The following is a 21,352-nucleotide window of genomic DNA, read 5'->3' on the forward strand; positions in this document are numbered from 1 at the left end:
CTTCTTGATCAAAAAAAAAAAATGTATAATACATGGGATCCAAAAAACAGGGTATAAGTAATAATTTACAATCTCCAAAAGATAATACAACCAAAAGCCCCTCTAATGGCAAAGCACAAGTTTTAGGGCTTTGACCCTGCACTTTCCCTCGGCTGTGGTGGATGAGCAGCTGGCTATGTACACTTCGCCCCCAAAGCTCTCCAACTCATGGTTGGTCCAGTTTCCCTTTGCCTTTACCTGCACCACATAGCACCCGTGAGCCAATGCCCAACAAGAAAACCATAAACATCAAACACATATACAGTAGTAGCATCCAATCAATCTTAATTCAGTCATTCAAAAATTCAACATAATATAAGCATAAAACTAATAATAGTAAACATGTATTTTCAAGAATATATTTTAACCAGTAATACAAATGCTCAGGGTCAGCGCCCTTAGGCCAAACCCTCTGTTTACTAAGCTGACCCCAGCTCACTTAGGCAAAGTCCATTGTTTATTTAGCTGACCTCGGTTCACAGTGGCCGAGCCACGTCCAATGCGCTAATCATCAGCCCCGACCCACTTAAGCCGTACTTTCATATTCCACATAATAATAATACAGTCACACAACACATATATCCAGATACAGGAAACCTTAATCCCAAACACAACCACATGGGTGTAGTTTTCTTACCTCGAATCCCGAGCGAAGAATTAAGAATGGCCCCGAGCACGATCCTCAGTCCTGAGCCTTAGCGATAAACCTAGTCACAGAGTCAATGGGTAACCATCACTTTCTAATCCAAATAAATACTTAGGGAACAAATATTAGCTTTCGGGACTTCAAATTCTATTAAACCGAGTAGTAGAATTCATCTCGAGCGCCTAGGTTTGAATCCCCGAGCCTAAAGCCTAACATAGGCTAAAGTTCCCTAGGCGGGCCGTGACCTGGCCCTGAGGGTTGCGGCGCACCCTAAGTCAGAGGCATGGCCCCAGGCTATTTGGGGGGAGGCGGGCCGTGACTTGCCCTCCTAGGGCCGCGACGTGCCCTAAAGACAGAGAGCCCTCCCAGGGCATTCTGAGCATGCGGGTCGCGACGCCCATGAGTTGGGTCGCAACGCGCCCCTGCGTACCCAGAATTTCATGGGTTTTCTCAGCAACCTACTAATCCATAACCTCAAAAAAATCCTTCTAGCCACACTCCCAATCCATACCAAACTCAAACTCAAGCCTAGAAAGCTTACTCCTATAACCTAAGCATCATGTTCAAACCACAAACAATTTCTTACTCCCCTCTAACACCCATAAATCATACCCTACAATCACTTTCATGCAAGCTCCAAGTCCCAATATCATTTCAACAAAATACAGTAATCAAAGATTGAATTTTACTTGAATTGTTAGTCTAAATTCCTCAGGAACCTTTGTCAGCCTTTGTAATGCCTTAGTTACCCCAGAACAGTTACGATGAACCAGAAATTTGACTCACTACCTGAGTCATTTGGTTAAAAACGGCATCTAAGTGTTATTAATAGGCTAAGGTGGAAAACCAATCAAAAGGAAATGATATATTTTATTAAATAGATAAAACTGTTCATGGGCCCATAAAAACATTTACAAGTTATTTACAACTCAAAATGGTCATTACTGTTTCAAATTTACAAACCCACCGACCTAAGCGGCAAAAATAGGGAAAACCCCCTAGTTCCTCTGAGAACTCCTTGGTCGTGGTGGTCAAGCGGCCGCATATGTACACATCACCACCTAAGCTCTCCACTCAAGGCTGGGTGAGCTTTTCTTTCCATTTACTTGCACCACATAGCACCCATGAGCCAAGGCCCAACAAGAAAACACAATATAGCATGAATATAATATCAACAATGATCATAATAATCATTCAGGACTTTAAGTCTAAATAGAGAAGTGCCAATTGGAAAAGTCACTAAAGTGGGCACAACTTCCTTTAGCCATGTGACGATAGGGTCACCGGGGCTTAACAGATAAGTGAACCTCACTAGCTTAAACATGATAGGTGCATGATGACTAGTCACCAACATAACCTTCCTCATGACCGTAGAATCATAACCATGGAACACTGTTCCTAGCCATGTGACAAGCAGTCACTTAGGCCTTAGGCCCTGGTTCTAAGTAACTAGTCCTAAACTAGCCAAGCACTTATAAGTTTCGTCGACCTTAGGGTCGATCCAACATTAATGCCTTAGAGTTATTCAATACTGATATCGATTAGATCTAATCTTTAATCGGTCCTACGTTCAGGACGCTTATATCATTTATGACTCTTAGGTTAATGATACACGACCAGTGCCGTCCATGACTAATCAGTGCCATACACAAGTAAACAACATTCGCTAGCATTTAATATGCAATCAATGTCCACATTTATCAACCAACATGCCTCAACAACAATCATGCATGTCATATACACAGGGTGCAGTTTTCTTACCTCTAGTTTGAGCGAGAAATATAATAAGAACGACTCCTGAGAACGATCGATCTTTTGATTCCTTAGCGGTTACCTAATCATAACCAATTATAACCTCCATTAATGAAAATCAACAATGAAAGGGTCTTAATCATAACCGACTCTCGGGACCTCGAAACATGCCCACATAATGAGTAGATTCGATCCTGACCCTTAAGGATTGAAACCCCGAGCCAAAAATCTTTAAAAACACCCAAAATGGGAATCTGGAGGAACAGAGTAGCGCTACAACGCTGCTCAATAGTGCCCCAGCGCTATACTCAGAACCCCCAACTGCCCAGCAAAAGTCCTATGTAGCGCTATAGCGCCCTCTGATGGGCGCTGTAGCGCTACCCCCAGAACAGTTCTCCCCTGAAACCTCCTTCTTCGACTCCTGCGATTCCAACTCGATTCCAATGCTTCCAAATCCCATTTTTGGCGCCAAATGAACCCAAAAACCATCCTCATATATCCCAAGCATCACAACCACAAGAACCCTAGCCAAAACTCCCAACAAAACCAATCATCCAACCTAGAAATCCCAACTGAAAACCAGAACTAAAATAGAGCAAAGCAGGGATTTTAATGGCTAGAAACTTACCTCAAGCTCAGCTTATGATGCTCTTCAATGGTGGAACACACTCCCAAACTCTCAAGACTTACTTCCCAAGCTTGAATCCTCAAGAATGGCTCAAAAATCACAAAGAAAACAGAAGGAGAATAGGTACGGGAGAAGCTTAAACTTATGCTCTGTTTTTCACTACCTTTCTACAGCCTTCGATGGCTTAAGTCTATCCTAGGGGTAAAAAGACCAAAATAACCCTAGGTCAATTAAGGGTTTCTAAAGGCTCCCAAGGGAAAAATTGGTATTTCCCACTTATCTCGTTAATTATAATTAACGCTCTCCAATTCCCGCTATTCTCATTAATCTCAAACATCAATAGTTCATATCCCGTTACCCTTTAATTCTCGGCAACGCTCTAGTCATTAATATCACCCCGAGACTCATCTCGAGCCCCGAACTTAAACCTGTTATGACTAAACCGCTAATTATTATTCCAAGATCGTCTCATGCCGAATAGCTCGAACAAACCCACATTATAATGTGGTCTCAAAAATATGTCACCGACATGCATACAAATATACAATTACACCCTCAACGGGCCAAATTATCGAAACACCCCTGTAATGAAATGTGGACCCACATGCATGCATTTAACATCATATTATAATATAATTCACATAAACATGCATATAATCATTTAATGGCATAATTAAACAGTTATGGCCCTCTCGGCCTACTAATCCAGCCATTAAATCGCATTAGGGATTTCAAGGCATTACAACCTTTCACTTTGTTTTTCCCCAGCTTGAACTAGTCCAAAACCCAGTTTAGTCTTGAATTTCCCTTCAGTTTTCTCAAAGCCTCAACACAAGAAGGAAATGGAGAGAAAATCGTGAGTGAGAGGGGGTGAGAGAGAGCTGAGAATCTTCCACTACATTCTGGTTGTTCCTTAGAGTTTTACTGAGTATATAACTTAATTAGAAAAAACCAAATTTCCCTTTATTATTAACCCAACCCTCCAATTACCTATATGGGTAGAATGGTCATTTCCCCCGGTTCCCACTAATTCCTCAAGTGTTCCTACTATTAACCAATTAATCATGTCGTGTCCAAATAATTACCAAATACTTATTCATTACTCAGTAAATCCCAAAATATTATCTAAATTCCCAAAAATACCCTCAGGCTCCCCTGAGCCGAGTATTTAGACCCTATTGTGGCTATTTCGCTAATCCGCTCACTAGGACCGTCTCGAGCCATATATTGCAAATATATCCACATAATAATGTGGTCTCAACCATTTATCACATATAATCACATTAATGCTCTTAACGGGCCAAATTTATAAATATGCCCTTATGAACAGTAACGGGCCCACATGCATATTTAATACTCATAAACATGCATATAACATACTCACATAATCATATTAATCATACATGCCACATAATCACGCATTTAACCAATTAAACATACATATATCCAATTATGCCATCCCAGCACGCTAATCAAGGCACTAAGCCCTATTAGCAATTTTGGGTCGTTACAATACATACTATAAATATATATTTGATACTATTTCATTGGAAATTTTCTTATAATGTACTTTAATATTCCAAATAGTATAGTATTGTGTTTGTTATAAAATGTGTTTTGTTTTGAGAAATTATATCTCTTGTATTTATTTAGTTAGTTATGAAAACTTATATATGACCTCTTGGGCCAGGTCCAGCCAAATATGCCAATTGTAAAACTAAGTTACAAAATAGAGTTATTTTACTACAATTTTTAATGCTAATTGTTGCTTAGGATTTGGGTTTTTAAGTAATTTTGAATTTATTAGTCTTGTTGTAATTTTTTAGATTTTTATATGTTCTTATAAATATTTTATTATAATATGTTGTAGTATAATTATTTGAAATTAGTGTTGTGTGATTAGTGGTCAAAAGTGCACATTTATTAATCTTAAATATCAAATTAAATTAAGTCTTAATTGATGTTTTCAAGAAATTTATGGAATATATTTTACAATTGAAAATATTTAGTTTAGATTTAATTTAATTTATTTTTGCAGGAATTATGTTGTATTTTGGTACTTTGAAGAGTAGAGAAAATAAAAGAATTAAAGTTGAAAAGAGAAGTGGGAAATTGGAATTTTTGAAAATCAAAAGCCCAAAGAAGAAGGCCCATTTCCACTTGCCCTCTCCAGCCTTCAGCTGCCTTCGGCCTGACCCACCTGGACCTGCAGACCCGCCCACACTTGCCCCTCCAGCCCAGGCCCGAAGCCTCCCAGCAACCCGTAAAGGCCCACGCACTCCAGCTACTTCCTCCTCACTTGGGCTTGCGCCCAACAGCCCCTACAGCCCAGCTGCCCAAAGCCTCCAGCAGCCTGCCATTTTCCTCTTGAGCCCACGTTGTCCCCTTGTCCCTCAAATGCCAATTTTTTTACCCAATTTTTCTACACATTTCACTACAAAATTCATCATGACACCCTATAATTTACCCCTACTTGCCATATTATTATTCATTTAATTAATCTAATTAATTTAAATTGATTATATTAATAGTCTCATTTTGGCTATAAATATGTAATTGGGTGCTTAATTTTTTGTTACTATCATCTTTTCTACACTTTCTCTTCACATTTTCTCTATTCCTTTTGGAAGACCATTTTGTGTCAAGTATGTATTTCTTTTGTAATATATTTTGGATTCTAGTTATGTGCTTCTAATCTTTCTCATGAGATTATTAAGATCATGATGAAGCAACTTGTAACTAGATATTATTTGTTGTTGTATGTTGATTTCCCTTGTAATGCAACAAAGTTTATGGATTTTTCTTCTTCATATATGTCTTTCATTTTTAATATCTTGTATTTTGCATTGTTAGATAATATTATACCTTATTCTTCATTTTGCAAAACATAATATTCTTTGTGTAAGATGTGTCATTAAATTGTACACATCCAATGCTTAGAACAAAAATATTATGTTTTGCCTTATAAATAATGTTATTTGATTTTTTGTTGTTTCATTAGGTTGATTCACATTAAATACTTTGAAATTATATTTTTTTGAAAGGTGAAGAAAAATCCTATCTTTTTAGAAATAATTTGCTTAAATTATAAATCTATTTGGAAAATTATAGTTTAATTTATTTTAACTATTACTAAAACTTGAGAATCAATATACTAATAAATATTATTAAACTTATATTTTGAGGATTCTAGTATCTTAATTATTTTTCTTTTACAACTTATTTGCAAATCATAATTGGTTTATTTTTCTTCTTTTAAATAACTTTATTTTGAATCTTTTATTTTATTTTCTTGACATTAAATCTTATCAATCTTTAGAGCTAGGTTATAATTTATTTAATTCTGGTTTAAAATAGTTTCTTTTTTATTTTAGTCAATTTCTTTGGGTTTGATCTCGTGCTTACACGAACACTATACTCCATATACGATTCATGCGCTTGCAATTTATAAATATTTAAAATATACCCATTTTGGGGTTCATCAAAATGTAATTGGTTAAAAGAAATTATCACGTCAGTTTGTGTAATATTTTGGTGCACATAACATTACTCATAAAATAAATAAGTAAAAAATGTATATACTAGTTGACTGATATACTTTAATCTCTATATTTTCCTTTTATTTTGTAACGACCAAACTATCTATGAAACTTAGGTCATTAAACCTACTAGACATAACTACAAATTTGAAAAGAACATACATAAGAAAATTCATAACTTTATTGAAACTTCGAAAAAAAATATATTTGTAATACATAAATGATCTCATTGTTTTAAAATAAAACATAACTTTAAATAAAATTGTTTACAAAGCTAAATGCGGAAAAATACATAAAAATGTAATTTAAAGCGACTAAAAAAAAACGTTGTCCTCGAATCGACACGCAACCCATTCACTCCATTCACCTCCATACACACACCAAGCTTCCAAGAATCCTTCCGCCTTTGCATCTATTTTCCTACATCACACTAAAAGAAAAGGAGTGAGCCTAATGCCCAGTAAGGAAAAACTACTAACAACATAAAACATGTACATAAAATTATAACATAACATATACTATAAACATATGACTATAAAAACGTACACCATATAAGACTATACTAATAATGGCCATTATAACATGTGATAAACCATCTACGTCCCCTATCTAATATTTGAGGTAGGTTAGATCACATGTAGTGTATGATAACCCATCTACGCCCCCTGTCTAATATTTGAGATTGGGTAAATCATAACATAACATATTAAAACATAAACTTATCATAACATATTATACTTAACATAACATAAAAGCATAACATATCATACAAACATACAAGATCTAGCCTATTTTCCTTACCAAAACTGGGATATGAGAACAAATGCGGAACGTGGAACACTCTTAAAATCCAGCAATAGAACAGTGAGTATTTCTAAAGGAAAGAGATGAAAAGAATAGAACTAAACCACCAAGAGAAAACTTACCGAAAAGACACCTTAAGTTCAAAGAACTTAAAAACCTAACCACAAAACCATAACAAAAGTTAGAACCTAAATGAAAACTAAAGAAACTAAGGAATCAAACAAAATTGAACTTAAGAATAAGGGTACCTTTGTTGACCTTATGGATTGGCCTAACTCCAATACCGAAATACTCTAATCCTCACTTCCCAAGTGTTTGATAAAGCTTAAGAATGATAAAACTCTTTCTTTCCCAACCCAAGTGCATCACTCTTATGGTCTTACTAGCACCTTGAAGTCTGATCACAGCCGAAGAGTAAGTGAAATGGCTGGGTACTAGGTCCTATTTATAGAGGTTATGAGTGAAACTAACCCCATTTTGATTTGAATAAAAATAATGAATTTAATTGAAGATAATTGAATTTTCGTCAATCAGAGGCTGAAGACTCAGTCAAAACTAACAGAGGTAGGTCTAAGGAGTCAAAGGTGGTTTATAAAATTAAAAATAAAACAAAAAAAAAAATAATATGGGCGATATATCGCCCCTATGTGGCGATATATCGGCTGGGCCCTAATCCCGAGTCTCCGTTCGTACGATCGTGCAGCGTCAACGTGTTTTCCGTATTCAGCGTCAGGCGATATATCGGCTCCACTGCTGCGATATATCGACATATTTTGATCACGTAATTACACTTTTTCAGCATAATTCCGGTTGGATAACTGCTTTGTCTGAGTCAAACTACGACCCTAACATTTTCTGGTGAAGACTAAGTCTTATATTCCCTTATTTTATCATTAAAATAATAATTCCATCATAATCAAGCTTATGACAAGTGTCATAATCCTATTGGCTCTATCTAAACCTTAGGTTATAATAAATATCATATTTATAACCAGCAATATCAATCAAACCTTATGTTATAATTAATATTCTTAAACTATTGGTTGAACTTATAAAATCCATAACTATTGCTAGGAGTTTCCAACTAAGTTCCGATTTGAACCAAAATCCACGAAATCTAAAATACTACAACTACTACTAGCTAGCTAACTAAGTAAATATTCTGGGACTCTACATATTTGTTAGTCGAAGAAATGGAATTATTAGCGGCATAATTACTTAAAATTTATACACATCATTTGTGGTGTTTCATATACTTGTTTATCAAAATTTAAGAATGAGACAATTTAAAAGGGTGCGCACAGTGGAAATTAAATAATTATATTAATTATATAAAATATGTATATTAGTAAAAAAAAAGAATTTAGTAAAAATAAATAAAAAAATACACAAATAAAACTACATGTAAGAATTATGTTGAGTAGTGATGCACATTTTCTTTTGGGATCAAGTCCTTGTAGGTCTCGCTCCTATTAAAGTAGAGAACATGACAGAGATTGACAATTTTACGCTGTTGGACTTACCCACAAGCCCATATGTGGGTATTTAAGTGGCCCAAGTAAAAAGTATCAAAATGAGTTTAATAAAATAAAGAGAATAATTCCTATTGGTTAATAAAAAGTAATTTTCTATTAGCACCTTGATGGTAGGTGTATATAAAGAAAAGAAAACCCTAATATGATTGACTCTCTCTACCCAATTTGTTAGTTTTCCTCTCCATCAAGAAAGCTTGTCAACCTAAAGGGGTCAAGAGGGAGAAATACAATCCTAAACAATTATTCACTAGAAATCAATTGCTCTTGCTATGGATCAAGATATGTTCTCGATCTATTATGTGGTTGTGAAAATCATTTTGTTCAAGATCTAGCCTTTTATGATTTATGTAAAATTAGGTTTTGATTTGCATAAATATTATTGATCTAAAGATTAAAGTTTACACGTGGTATCAGAGTCAAGTTGAGAATAAATGATTTTTCGTTAATAATTGTAAAGTAATATGTATTCCGCTTCGACATATTTTAAAATTTTCAAAATATGCTATATTATTGTATTTGCCTATTGATGTTTGTTTTTCTTTAAGATCGTTATTTTACAATTTTCGATGTTAATTTATGATATATATATATAAAAAGCTTTGAAATCTTTTCGTTGCTCTATTTAATGACTTAATTGTAAAGCTATATATATGATTGCGTGTATGCTTGCTTCTATCTCGCATAATGAACAAGTGTATTGTTTTATTGCTATAACAATTCGGCTTGCATGCAATGTTTTAGATTATAGTACAATGTTATAAATAGTTAATGTATTTTCACATATATGGGTAGTGGGTATATGTTTAAGATATTAATGGGCAGAGACTACCCTCCCATGTATGTCAATGTGTGGGTTTCTAAATTATCGCAAGTGATTTATGTATATATATATATGTATAAATTATATATTATATTCACAATACACGTATGCTGCCATTTGAATTAAAGTATTATTAGTAGCCATTATATTGTATGTTATTGGTCACCATAGTGACTAAATCATAAAGATAATGTAATATTGCAATTTTAATTTGATATTTATATTATATGTAGTTTGTTAGTCACCAAAGTGGCCAAATTAGAAAGGTGTTATGGATGTCAAATTAAAATAAATTAAATTACTCATGTTTATGTGATGCTTATGAATAAATGACATTATGGTATATCTATAATTTTAAAGCTTTGTCATGAGTATATTGAGTTCACAGTTATAAAATATTTTGGATCGCCTAAAGGTTGATTAGTTATTTTATAATTTATGAACATTATCATGGTATATATTAATGTGCTTGGTTAGCTATGTTTAGTATATCCATTGGAGCATGTTTGTAATGCCCTGAAATCCTTAATGCGATTTAATGGCTGGATTAGTAGACCGAGAGGGTCATAATTTCCTTATTATGCCATTAAATGATTATATTTATGTTTATGTGAATTATATTATAATATGATGTTAAATGCATGCATGTGGGTCCACATTTCATTATAGGGGTATTTTGGTAATTTGGCCCGTTGAGGGCATATTTGTATATTTTGGTGCATGTTGCGATTAATTGTTAAGGCCACATTATAATTTGGATTTGTTCGAGCTATTCGGCATGCGACGATCTTTGAATATAAATTAGCAGTTTAGTCATAACGGGTTTAAGTTCGGGGCTCGGGGTGAGTCTTGGGGTGATTTTAATGATTAGAGCGTTGCCGGGAATTAAAGGGTAACAGGATATGAATTATTGGTGTTTGAGAATATCGAGAATAGCGGGAATTGGAGGGTGTTAATTATGATTAACGAAATAGGTGAAAAATGTCAATTTTGCCCTTGGGAGCCTTTAGAAATCTTTATTTGACCTAGCGGTATTTTGGTCTTTTCACCCCTAGGATAGATTTAAGCCATTGAAGGCTGTAGAAGGAAGAGAAAAACAGAGCATAGAAAGTGTTATATTATTTTATAATATAATGTAATATTATATTATATTATAATATAATGTTTTAGATTAAATAAATGTGACAAAAAGTGTCACATATTGTAACATATAATAGAGAGTTACAATATTTAGATATATGAGATATATCCAAATAATGTAACATATTTGATATTACAAATTTGTAACTTCCAAATATTACCATTTATTGTGTAAATTTGTTGTTACACAATATTGAGATGAATTTCATAAAGCCATATGTGATATGACTGTTAGAGATATGATTTTAACCCCAATAATGTGTTTTTGGAGTTACAAAATCATTTGGGAGGGTTTGGAACCGTTTGGAAAAACATCATATTTTTAAGTGCTAAAATTGGTCGGTGGTCGCGGCCTGTGGGACAAAGACTAGTGGTCGTGGCCACAGGCCAAAAATTGACCATTTTTACAGTTTTTTTCAATCTTTGTTGAACGGTTCAAAAAAACCCAAATAACTCCCAAATCTCATTTTTAATTCCATATTAATCCAATTAAACATAGGTAACAGCCATGGGGGTTGGTGGAATTTGAAATTCAAAGGATGTCTCTAAACTATATAAATAGGAGCATATAGCTCACTTATAAGATACAACATTTTCTAGCTATTAGAGCACTTGGCTAGAAACACCTTGAGGCTTGATTATTCCAGAAAGAATTTCATATAATCTGTGAGAGATCCCTTAGTGCTTGAGTTAGGGGGAAATAAGCTTTTGGACAAAGGTTTCAAACCTTGTTCAAGTTGGTGATCCCCAACACTCTTCACTTTGTTTGTGTGAGTGAGAGTTTATTGTTTTGGTTCTTGTTCTTATTTTGTTCTATTGCTCTTTCTTCTTTTCTTCTTATTCTATTTACTTGTACTTTTGTTTAAGAGTTGTAATCCTTTTATTTCCTTTGTTCAAACACTTCTAGTTTACTTGTATCCTTTTGTAATAGAGTTGTACTTTCTATTTCTATCATCTTACATCTCCTTCTCCTTTTATTTGTATCTTCAGTTATAGAGTTGTAACACTTTATTTAATCAATCATTGTCTATTGTAATATTTTGCATAGAGTTGTAACATTTTCTTACCATTTCCATTGAGGCAATATATATTTTCCTAACATTCAAAAGCTTATCCTTTTTTGTTTCAGTGGAAGGGGAGACAATCAAGATCATGAACCAAGACCTAGTGAGATTGGATATATTTGATGGATCTAATTTTACTAGGTGGCAAGACAAGGTGAGGTTTCTTTTAACCACTCTCAAAATCGCCTACATCCTTGAGTCTTCCTTGGCACCTCTAGCCGAGCCATCCGACCAAGACACTCCCGAGGAGGTGGAGAAGAGAAGGAAGAGGGAGGAGGACAATCTCCTTTGTAGGGGTCATATCCTCAACGCCCTATTCGATAGGCTCTATGACCTCTACATCGAGACCAAATCGGCCAAGGAGATATGGGATGCACTTGAGAAAAAGTTTAAGATGGAAGAGGAAGGTACCAAAAAGTTTTTGATATCTCAATACTTCGATTTCAAATTTTTTGGTGATAAACCTATTCTTCCTGAAATTCATGAATTGCAAATAATTGTTAACAAATTGAAAGTGCTAAAGATTGAGCTTCCCGAGGCCTTTCAAGTTGGTGCTATAGTGGCTAAATTACCACCAACTTGGAAGAGCTATAGGAAAAGAATCCTTCATAAAAATGAGGATTATTCTTTGGAGGAAATCCAAAAACATACTCGAATCGAAGAGGAATCGATATGTAGAGATAAACTTGTGGAGGGGTCTGATGGAGAGACTTCCAAAGCAAATGCGGTGTCACAACCAAAACATCCCAAAAACAAAGGGAAAAAGGGTAATGAGAAACCTTTGGGTCCAAAAACCAACCCAAACAAGTTTAAGGGCGAGAAAGGCCCTTACTTTGTGTTTGGGAAAAAGGGTCACTATCCTAGAGAGTGTAGGCATAGAAAAGACCAACAAGGACCTAAGGTGAACGCAACTCAAGAGGAAAACATAGTTGCTACCCTTAGTGAGGTGAATGCGGTCCAAGGCAAGGTGAAAGGATGGTGGTATGATACATGTGCCACCGTCCATGTCACCTATGACAAATCATTGTTCAAGACCTTTGAAGAGTCAAAGGGCAACCATGAGATACAAATGGGCAATGAGGGCAAGTCCAAGGTACTTGGCAAAGGTACCATTGAAGTCTTTTTCACCTCTGGCAAGAAAGTTACATTAGTGAATGTACTTTATGTTCCCGAAATGAGTAGAAACTTGGTAAGTGGTGATTTGCTTGGCAAGCCCGGCATTAAAGCCGTTTTTGAGTCCGGTAAACTTATACTTACCAAATCAAATGTATTTTTGGGAAATGGGTACTCTTGTGAGGGTATGGTTAAATTGTGCACCAATGATGTAACTTTCAATGTTATCAATAAAAATGCTAATTTCGCCTATATTGTTGAGTATGATTCTTTATTTTTGTGCCATCTTAGACTATCACATATAGGTTTTTCAACCATGAAAATAGTTGTAAAATGTGGTATGATTGCATGCAATATTAAAAACTATGGTAAATTTGAAATATGTGTTAAGGCGAAAATGATTAAGAAACCATTTCCTAGTGTAGAAAGATCATCTAATTTACTAGATTTAATCCATAGTGATCTTTGTGAATTAAATGGTGTTTTAACTAGAGGTTGTAAAATGTATTTTCTTACTTTTATAGATGATTTTAGTAGATATACCTATGTGTTTCTTTTATAGCATAAAGATTAAACTTTTGATGGTTTTAAATTGTATAAATTAGAAGTTGAAAATCAACTAAATAAAAAGATTAAGGTGCTAAGAAGTGATAGAGGAGGAGAGTACTTCTCTAATGAATTCAATACATTTTGTGAAGAAAATGGTATAATTCATGAGTGCACTGCACCTTATACACCACAACACAATGGTGTTGCCGAAAAGAAAAATAGGACTTATCTAGAGATGATAAATTCTATGTTGGTATTTTCTAAGTTGAACTTCAACTTATGGGGTGAAGCGCTTGTAACCGCTTGTCACATTCTTAATCGAATACCGATGAAGAAAAATGAGATATCTCCATATGAGTTATGGAAAGGAAGAAAACCCAACATAGGGTACTTCAAAGTGTGGTCTTGCATATTGCAAGAAAAACGAACCTAATAGAACAAAGTAAGGTTCAAGAGCCATAAATTGTGCTTTTGTTGGTTATGCCAACAATAGTAAAGCTTATAGGTTATTAGACTTAGAGTCTAATATTATGATTGAATCTAGAGAAGTTGAATTCTTTGAGAATATGTTATGTGACAACAATTCTCAAGCTTCAACATCTCTAAAGGAGAATTTGTTATATGAGAACAATTCTCAAGCTTCTACATCCAAAGTTGATTCTCAAGAGGAGAATTCTCAAAAGGATGTAAAGCAACCCTTTGAACCTAGAAGAAGTCAAAGGCTTAAAAATCATAAGAGTCTAGTAGTGAATGAGATAGATTCTCAACGAATTTCATTCTACATGGTAGAAGGAAATAGAGAGGAAGTCATTAGGAAAATTCCTATTGTACTTCTCGTTGAGGATGATCCTAAGACTTATAGAGAAGCTATGCCATCGAGAGATAGTGAATTTTGGAAAGAAGCCATCAATGATGAGATGGATTCCATTCTTTCCAATAACACTTGGGAATTGGTAGACCTCCCACCGGGGTCTAAGCCAATTGGGTGTAAGTGGGTATTTAGGAGAAAATACCACACTGACGGCACTATCCAAACCTTTAAAGCTAGATTAGTAGCTAAAGGGTTTAGGAAAAAAGAGGGTATCGATTATTTCGATACCTATACGCCTGTTGCAAGAACGACTTCTATAAGAATTTTGTTCACTTTAGCTTCCATACACAACTTGTATGTTCATTAAATGGATGTCAAAATGGCATTCCTTAATGGTGACCTCAATGAGGAGGTCTATATGGAACAACCCGAAGGGTTTGTCCTACCAAAATATGAACATAAAGTTTGTAGACTTGTAAAATCCTTATATGGATTGAAACAAGCTCCTAAGAAATGGCATGAGAAATTTGATCAAGCCATCATGTCTAATGGGTTTAGACATAACAATGGAGACAAGTGTTTGTATTCCAAAACTTGTAAGGGATATGTGATCATTGTTTGCTTATATGTGGATGACATCCTTATTCTAAGTAATAACATGAAAGGGATAGAAGAAACGAAGAGGTTTCTATCATTAACCTTCAAGATGAAAGAACTTGGAGAAGTTGATACCATACTCGGTATCAAAGTAAAGAAACATAGTGGGGATTTTGCGTTAGGGCAAGCCCATTATGTTGAGAAAGTATTGAACAAATTTAACTATCTCAAGATTAAAGATGCCAATACTCCATTCGATCATAGTGTAAAACTAGAGAAGAATGAAGGAAGAGAGGTGGCTCAATTGGAGTACGCTAGTGCTATAGGGAGTCTAATGTACGCTGCCCAGTGTACTAGACCTGATATAACATTTGCGGTAAGTAAACTTAGTAGGTTTACAAGTAATCCAAGTGTGGATAATTGGAAGGCAATTGGAAGAGTCCTAGGTTATCTCAAGAAAACCAAAGGACTAAGCCTTCACTACTCCAAATTTCCTTCGATATTAGAGGGATATACAGATGCAAGTTGGATATCCAATCTTGGGGACAACTTGTCCACAACTGGTTGGGTATTTACACTTGGTGGAGGTGTAATTTCTTGGGGTTCCAAGAAACAAACCTGTATATCTCATTCCACTATGGAAGCAAAGTTCATAGCTCTAGCTGCTACCGGCAAAGAGGCCGAATGGTTAAGGGATCTGTTGATAGAGATTCCCCTAATCAATGAAAATGTTTCTACTATATCGATACATTGTGATAGCCAAGAGACATTGGCTAGAGCATACAACGGAGTGTATAATGGGAAGTCTAGACATATTAGTCTAAGACATGGTTATGTAAGAGAATTGATTCAAAGAGGAGTCATCTCAATATCCTATGTGAGAATAAGTGAAAATCTGGCGGATCCTTTCACTAAGCCACTAATGAGGGATTTAGTGGTTGCATCATCTCGAGGGATGGGACTTAAACTCCCTAAAGAGATTCACGATTGATGGTAACCTATCTTAACACTAGTTATTCAACTAGTGTTAGGTTCAATAGGTAACAACAAGTCAATCAAGTGAATATTAGTTGTACTCAAATAAGTCCCATCTGAGATATTGAGTACTTTTGTGTTACCAAGTTGAAGGTTAAAATCGAAAGGTTTTTTTAATAGAATTCAGTCTTGTAAAGACAAGTATTTTTGGGTAACAAAATACTGTAAGAATTCTACCTATATGGACCTAGGGGTGGTGTCGTCTCTCATGAGAATTGGGAGTATTCTCAAGAACGTCCATGAATGGAAAGTGCACTTGGCCATTAACGGTGCAAAGCGAGACATAGAGGTCTCAAGTGAACATTGCAAAGGTGTGTGTGTTATCATCAATTTGTTATTATGAAAAGATGGTTCAATGCTTAGTGCAACCAAATTTTCGACAAATTTTGTGACAATTACACTATAGTAAAGTTCAAGTTGAAAAACACTTTGCTTTATACACTAATGCAATGACTCCTATAAGAGAGAGTTTTTATTTAATCAAGTGGGGGATATGTTATATTTTAAAATATAATGATTGATTAAATAAGTGTTACAATAGATAACTATTGAATCTAGTGAGGGAATGTTATATTATTTTATAATATAATGTAATATTATATTATATTATAATATAATGTTTTAGATTAAATAAATGTGACAAAGAGTGTCACATATTGTAACATATAATAGAGAGTTACAATATTTAGATATATGAGATATATCCAAATAATGTAACATATTTGGTATTACAAATTTGTAGCTTCCAAATATTACTCTTTATTGTGTAAATTTGTTGTTACACAATATTGAGATGAATTTCATAAATCCATATGTGATATGGCGGTTAGAGATATGATTTTAACCCCAATAATGTGTTTTTGGAGTTACAAAATCATTTGGGAGGGTTTGGAACCGTTTGGAAAAACAGCACATTTTTCAGTGCTGAAATTGGTCGGTGGGCGCGGCCTGTGGGACAGAGACTAGTGGCCGCGGCCACAGGCCAAAAACTGACCATTTTTTCAGTTTTTTCAATATTTGTTGAACGGCTCAAAAAAACCCAAATAACTCCCAAATCTCACTTTTAATTCCATATTAATCCAATTAAACAATGGTAACAGCCATGGGGGTTGGTGGAATTTGAAATTCAAAGGGTGTCTCTAAACTCTATAAATAGGAGCCTATAGCTCACTTGTAAGATACAACATTTTCTATCCATTAGAGCACTTGGCTAGAAACACCTTGAGGCTTGATTATTCCAGAAAGCATTTCCTATAATCTGTGAGAGATCCCTTAGTGCTTGAGTTAGGGGGAATAGCTTTTGGACAAAGGTTCCAAACCTTGTTCAAGTTGGTGATCCCCACCACTCTTCACTTTGGTTGTGTGAGTGAGAGTTTATTGTTTTGGTTCTTGTTCTTATTTTGTTCTATTGCTCTTTCTTCTTTTCTTCTTATTCTATTTACTTGTACTTTTGTTTAAGAGTTGTAATCCTTTTATTTCCTTTGTTCAAACACTTCTAGTTTACTTGTATCCTTTTGTAATAGAGTTGTACTTTCTATTTCTATCATCTTACATCTCCTTCTCCTTTTATTTGTATCTTCAGTTATAGAGTTGTAACACTTTATTTAATCAATCCTTGTCTATTGTAATATTTTGCATAGAGTTGTAACATTTTCTTACCATTTCCATTGAGGCAATATATATTTTCCTAACAGAAAGCACCTTCTCCCGTACCTATTTTCTCTCTTTTTCTACTTGGATTTTTGAGCTTAAGTTGGGGAATCAAGCTTGGGAAATAATTCTTGAGAGCTTGAGAGTGTGTTCCACCATTGAAGAGAATCATAATGTGAACTTGAGGTAAGATTCTAGCCATTGAATCTCTGGTTTGCTTTGTTTTTGTTTTGGTTTTCAGTTGAGATTTCTAGGTTGGTTGATTGGTTTTGTTGGGAGTTTTTGGCTAGGGTTCTTGTGGTTGTGATGCTTAGGACTTGTGGGGATATTTTTTGGGTTCATTTGGCACCAAAAATGAAGTTTGGAAGCATTGGAATCGAGTTGGAAATGGAGGAGTCGAAGAAAGAAGATTCAGGGGCTGATCAGGCTGGGTGTAGCGCCACAGCACCCACAAGGGGGTGCTATAGCGCTACCCAGGGTTGGGTTGGGCAGTTTTGGTTTCTGAGAAGAGTGCTGGGGTGCTAGTGAGTAGCGTTGTAGCGCTACTCTGTTCCTTAAGAATCCCATTTTGAGTGTTTTTAAGGGTTTTTGGCTCGGGGTTTTAATCCTTAAGGCCCGGGATCGAATATACTCACCGTGTGGGTATGTTTAGGGGTCCCGAGAGTGGGGTTAGGTCAAGACCCTTTCATTGTTGATTTTCATTCATGGAGATTATAATTTGTTATGATTAGGTAACCGCTAAGGAATCAAAAAGTCGATCGTTCTCAAGGGTCTTTCTTGTTCTATTTCTCGCTCGAACCAGAGGTAAGAAAACTACACCCTATATATATGACATGAATGGCTATTGTTGAGGCATGTTGACTGTTTAAATGTGAACATGGATTGCATATTAAATGCTAGCAGATGTTGTTTACTTGTGTATGGTACTGACTATTCAGAATCGGTACTGGTCGCGTATTACTGACCTGAGAGTCAGAAACGGCATAAGCGTCATGAACGCAGGGCCGATAAAAGATTAGATATAATCGATATCAGCGTTGAATGACTCTAGGAGCATTAATGTTGGACCGACCCTAAGGTCGATGAAAATTATAAGCGCTTGACTAGTATAGGACTAGTTACTCAGAGCCAGGGCCAAAGGCCTAAGTGACTGCTTGTCACGCGGCTAGGGAGCGGAATCCCACGGTTGTGACTCTATGGTCATGTGGTAGGTTATATTTGTGATTAGTTCATCAAGCACCTATCTTGATAAGCTAGTGAAAGCATCACTTATTTGTAAAGCCCAGGTGACCCTATCGCCACATGGCTAATGGGAACGGGACCCACTTTAGTGGCTTTTCCAATTGTCACTCCTCTACTTTGAACTGAAAGTCCTGAATGATTATTATGATCATTGTTGATATTATATTCATGTGATATTGTGTTTTCTTGCTAGGCTCTTGTAAAGCCCTAAACTCCAGGGACCGTTACGGTGTGCCTTGTAAACAGTGCTAAACTCGCTAATCGAGTCATTTGGTCAAAATCGTGTAACTAAGTATGATTAGCGGTTTAGGGATTAAATTTTTTTGGTAAAGATATAACGTTTCATTAGAACGTTTATTATATACAATGGGATCCCAAAATATAATTTCAGAGTCTACTACAAGAAAATATTTCAACAGGCCGATCTAAGCGGTAAAACGGGGTTTAACCCTAGTTCGTCTTCAAACCTCAGTCATGGTGGTCGAGCAGCTGCATATGTAAACATCATCACCTAAGCTCTCCAACTCAAGGATGGTCCAGATTTCTTTTGCCTTTACTTGCACCACATAGCACACATGAGCCGAAGCTCAGCAAGAAAACTTAATATGCTCATGAACAGTAATAACATGTTATCAAGTCATAAGGCACACGCCTAGCAGATATATCCCTATTCCAGCAGGCAACAGATCCACGTACTGTTGAGTATAACACATCAACCAATGACCATAATAGTCATCTAGGGATTTTAGCCCAAAATAGAAACATAATGTTGAGTATAACACATCAACCAATGACCATAATAGTCATCCAGGGCTTTTAGCCCAAAATAGAAACGTAATGTTGAGTATAACACAACAACCAATGATCATACTAATCATCCAGGACTTTCAGTCCCAACAAATAGGTGACAATCGCAAAATTCACTGAGTTGGGTATAGCTCCCTTTAGCCTTGTGACAATAGGGTCACCGGGGCTTAACAGACAAGTCAACTTTTATTAGTTCAAACATGATAGGTGCATGGTGACTAGTCACCAACATAACCTTCCTCATGACCATAGAGTCATAACCTTGGAACATCATTCCCTAGCCATGTGACAAACAGTCACCTGGACCTTAGGCCCTGGCTCTAGTAACTAGTCTTAGACTAAGCAATCACTTATAAGTTCATCAACCTTAGGGTCAGTCCAGAATTAATGCCTTAGAGCCATTCAATATTGATATCGATTAGATCTAATCTTCATTTGGCCCTGCGTTCATGACGCTATGCCATTTCTAACTCTTAGGTCAGTATCCCTGACTAGTTAGTGCCATATACAAGTAAGCAATGCCACCAAACATATATCACATATCCAATATCCGAATACAAGGCATTCAGCATGCTTACTTAACAAATACTAGCACAATTAGGATCATGCATAAACACAGAGGCTCAAGCTCTGAACAATATCATACTCAGTATACAAAGCATGTCCTAATCACATGTTCCTCGTGCATCATATGCATCATATTTAACCACTTGACATGCCTCAACAATAATCATGCATGCCACATTTAATAATCCAACATGCATCAATAATAACCATGCATGTCACATTTAATAATCCAACATGCATCAATAATAACCATGCATGTCACATATACATAGGGTGCAATTTTCTTACCTCAGATTCGAGCTAGAATGAATAAAAGAACGACCCTTGAGAAAGATCAACTTTTAGTCCTTTAGCGGTCACCTAGTCATAACCAAATACGGGACACCATCAATAAAATGATAGTCAAGGGTTCCCAAACCAAGATCTAGCCTCCGGGACATCAATCCCCACTAATCTAGGTAGTAGGGACGATCCCGAGGCCTAAAACCATGTTCCCGGGGTCAAAACGCACAAACGGGCTCATCCCTGCTCAAGGGCTGTAACCCTAGCACCTTGGGCTGCGGCCCCTAGCCACTCCAGAAGCAAGGGCAGCGGCGCCCAACACCAAGGGCCGCGGCGCCCAGCAAGCACAAAGCTGCTCCACCTGCTTCTTCGAGCTAGGGCTGCGGCCGCCAACCCAGAGCCATCCCCAAACATGATTTTCAACATCCCAAAGCCTCCAAAATCATACCTAAACATTACCAAATCATCAAATCAAAGTTCCCAAGCTTCCCAATGGTCCAAAACCATCAAAACCCAAGGCTCGAACGAACCAAAAACTCAACGATTCACAAAATCCAATTCAATGCTTAGAAACTCTAAAAACTCAAAACTTAAACTTAGATTACCTTTGATTGGGTTGTTTTCCATCGAATCCTTCGGTTAAGAAGCTTCTAATATTTCCTAGGATCGCTATGCCTTGATCCTCGCTTGATTCCGACTCCTAGAACTTGAGATTTCTTCAAAAATGATTCG

This window comes from Humulus lupulus, chromosome X (genome assembly GCF_963169125.1).
Source record: "Humulus lupulus chromosome X, drHumLupu1.1, whole genome shotgun sequence".
Lineage (NCBI taxonomy): Eukaryota > Viridiplantae > Streptophyta > Magnoliopsida > Rosales > Cannabaceae > Humulus > Humulus lupulus.